This window comes from Macaca fascicularis, chromosome 17 (genome assembly GCF_037993035.2).
Source record: "Macaca fascicularis isolate 582-1 chromosome 17, T2T-MFA8v1.1".
Taxonomy (NCBI): Eukaryota; Metazoa; Chordata; class Mammalia; order Primates; family Cercopithecidae; genus Macaca; species Macaca fascicularis.
In genome coordinates this window covers 67,940,592-67,944,559 of record NC_088391.1, presented here as the reverse complement: position 1 = coordinate 67,944,559, position 3,968 = coordinate 67,940,592, and the positions used below count along the sequence as shown (strand labels likewise).

The 3,968-nt window shown below is 40.7% G+C and overlaps 1 pseudogene; it reads right to left on the bottom strand.

The window, feature by feature from the left end:
• Window positions 1-1,068: 1,068 nt before the first annotated feature.
• Window positions 1,069-2,116, bottom strand: LOC102124914 (transcription factor BTF3-like; annotated as a pseudogene).
• Window positions 2,117-3,968: the final 1,852 nt, after the last annotated feature.

The following is a 3,968-nucleotide window of genomic DNA, read 5'->3' as shown; positions in this document are numbered from 1 at the left end:
TGTTTCTTCAGTCTCAGATAACACCTTGAGCAGCCAGACTTCTGGGTGTCAGCAGCTGGGTGAAACATTCTTAAAGGCGTTTATTCATTCTGCCAAAGTTTTTTGTGACCCTTAAGTTATTTCCTTCTGCTTTACAAAGAAATAGTACATTAGCAGTTTATAATTATATTGTGGGTAAAAAGGGATATTGGGCAAAGAGGGAGTGGTTAACATGTACCAGAAAGACAAGACAGGACTTGACCAGAATTTTCATTGTTTCAGTCACTAAAAATACAGGGGCACTGAAATCTAAAGGGGCCTGGTTGTAGAAGGATTAGTACCATATATATAGAAATATTTAGATAAATTAAAAAGCAAAGCCAAAAAATAATCAGACAGAATTAACAATGTATTTCCATGAAGTTACATGGTGATATGGTGTGGCCATGTCGCCATCCAAATTTCACCTTGAATTGTAATAATCCCTATGTGTCATGGGAGGGACCCTGTAGGAGGTAATTGAATCATGGGAGCAGTTTCCTCCATACTGATCTCGTAGTAGTGAATAAGTCTCACAAGGTCTGATGGTTTTATAAATGGGAGTTCCCCTACATAAGCTCTCTTGCCTGTTGCCATGTGAGACATGCCCTTGCTCCTCTTTTGCCCTTCACCATAATTGTGAGGCCTCCCCAGCCATGTGGAACTGTGAGTCAGTTAAACCTCCTTTTCTTTATAAATTATCCAGTCTTGGTTATGTCTTTATTAGCAGCGTGAGAATGGACAAATACATATGTAATGTCCCTGCCTCTCCTGCTTCCCCTTTTATCTCCTCCACCCCTTCTGCCTGTGTCACCCCTGACACAGCAAGACCAACCCCTCCTCTTCCTCCTCCTTTTCAGCCTATTCAATGTGAAGATGACAAGGATGAAGACCTTTGTGATGATCCACTTCTACTTAATGAATACTATATGTGTGTATGTCTATGTGTATGTATATATGTGTGTGTACATATATATTTGTATGTATATATGTGTGTGAATATATGCATATATGTGTATGCATGTATATATGTGTGTACACACACATACATATTTTATGAGGCAAAGAACTTTATTCACCTTTGTTTCAAACTTTATTCCCAGGCTTCTTCAGCTTAATTCGCTGCAAAGAGTGAATTGTATATAAGCAAAAACTGAAAAGAGCTGCAGTGTCCAAGGGGCTTGGGCTTAAAAATATTAGAGATCTAGATTTTATTAGATCTGTAAACAAAACATTTGTAAAAAGCAGTCATAATGTGAAACAGCAGCTCCCAGTAACTTCTTCAAGTTTTATCTTCTTCAGAAGTTGACTCAGTTCAGTTTGCCTCGTGCTTGGAAGCCTCATCAAAATTCTCCACAAGATCTAGAACTTCATCACATCATCATCATCCTCTCCAGTAGCAAGTGGTGCTTTTCCTCCCACAGATTGTTTGGGCTGAGTGTTAGCCAGTCTCTTTGAACTAGTCAGACCATCTGCAGCACTGGTTTATGATAGATGCTGAGTAGCATTTCTGTCAGCTGCTTTGTCTCAGCATGGCCTGTCATGGTGAAAGTGTTTGCTGCCAGCGATGCCTGAACTTTAGGGTTGTTAAAGTGAATCACTGCTCCTTGGTGTGTAAACATATTCACCTCTTCAATACCAGAGATATTGTTTACCCCTAACTTCTTTAAGGAGAACTAAAATTTTTTATCCTCTGCTGTCGCTAGGTTTATGATCAGGACTGTCCTTATCTATAAAACCGTTAACCTCTGAGCCTTCAAGGGACAAGATAAATACTAGCTGCCAGTCTTTTGGTTGTACAACAAGGCCTGGACAATGAGAACCCTTTTTCTGGGTTGGTTCCATTGCTGTTTTGTCCCTGAAGTCAAGAAATACCTTACCAGACTGACTTTTAAAGTTCTTTTGATATGGACCACGTCCCTGGACACTCAAAACCTTATGACTTCAACACCAAAGGTGTCAAAGGGGCCTACTTGCCCTCACACACAGTGTCTCAGATGCTATGAACCACCTTTTTTCTGTGAGCAGTTCCTTTCTGACCAATGTGTACTTCTGCTTGCCGTTTGGTGAGTTTTTGGTTCATGATTGTTTCTTTCATCTTATCTGAGTGGAAAAGAGGCTGCGCGGGGGACTAGGGTTGGCACTCGAGGAGTCTCGGGTGAGACCAGCTGAGATTAGAAGCACACAGGGAGGCAGGATGGCAGCTAAAGGAATACATTTCCTTTTCTCTAGCTTACTTTATTGTAATATAATACACACAACATACGTGTTAATTAACATTATGTGTTATTGGTAAGGCTTCCAGTTAACAGTTAAGGCTATGAGTAAAGTTTTCGTGGAGTTGAAAGTTATAGTCAGATTTTTACTGCGTGGGAAGTCAGCACCCAAAACACCCATGTTGTTCAAGGGTTGACTGTACTTAATTTGCCTTTTATTAGGATGAAGAATGTTTCCTGAGACCCACTGTCTTGGTTTGGCCAGGACTGAGGTGTTTCATTGCTAAATCCAAGCGGGTTTCAGGACAGCTGGCCATCTACTGGGATTTCAGGAAAGGGACACATTGAGACTAAGCCTTTAAAATCAGATAGCTTGAGCTATCTCTAGTTTTAGTAAATAAGTGGCTTTTATGATTAAAGGGAACTAAAAGCATCAAAATGCCTTAAGGTCTATTTTTTTTTCTAGATTATAAGGACCTATTTATTTATTGTATTTTGCTTTAAGTTCCAGGATACATGTGCAGAACGTGCAGGTTTGTCACATAGGTACACGTGTGCTGTGGTGGTTTGCTGTACCTCTCAGCCTGTCACCTAGGTTTTAAGCCCTGCATGCATTAACTATTTGTCATGATGCTCTCCCTCCCATCGCACTCCCCACCCCACGACAGGTCCTGGTGTGTGATGTTCCCCTCTCTGTGTCCGTGTGTTCTCTTTGTTCAGCTCCCACTTATGAGTGAGAACATGCGGTGTTTGGTTTTCTGTTCCTGTGCTAGTTTGCCGAGGGTGATGGCTTCCAGCTTCATCCATATCCCTGCAAAGGACATGATCTCATTCCTTTTTTTTCTTAATGGATTAATGAATGCTAAATTTCCAATACTAGAACTGGCTTTTTTTTTTTCCCCCAGCTATGTTTCTGGGCAAATGAGAATCACAGAGTGAAGCCATGGGATCGAACCCTTTGATTTGCCCTACCTAAGGGAATACAGAGAAGGAATCAGCTTCTCTGATTCTGTAGACATGTCTTGAAGCCTTTATGCACTTTGGATTTTTAAACTGACAAGTGAAGGAGCCTACTTCACTTGTAGTACATAAACAACCTAACTGTAATTTTGTATTGTGAGCTTATCTTTGGAGTGCTGAGGTATCATGGTCTGGTGGGCCTTTCTTAGGCTAATTTCTGTCCTGGTAGATGAGGCTCGTGCAGTATAAAGTTGAACCATAAATCTGTGTAAGGGCAGACCCATGATTATTCATTTTTAAGTGGGGATGTTTTTCCCTCCCACCTGTCCCCCACTGCTGAGAGTCCACTGGAGATAGGCAAGCATTCTTGTTGACTCCTTATGCTGGCTGGTGGGTAGTTTTTCTAGTGTCCCTAGGATAGCCAGATAAAAATACAGGGTGTCCAGTTAAATTTAAATTTCAGATAAAAAACAAAAAAATTTCTAGGATAAGTATGTTCCAGATACTGCATTGGACACACTTATATTAAAAGTTTATTTGTAATTCCAATTTAACTAGCTAGCCTATATTTTGATTTGCTAAATCTGGATAGTCTGGATATACCTTTTACTTAGGCTGAGGTCCTTTGTGGATTGTACCTTTATTTGGGGCCTTAGTGTAACTCCCCAAGTTAAGTGGGGTCTGCTTTTATGAAGCCATTAAAACCTCAGCCTCAGGTTTGTAATGTCAGCATCAAACTGGAAAGCCTTTCACGAGCATGACTGTTGCACTTTT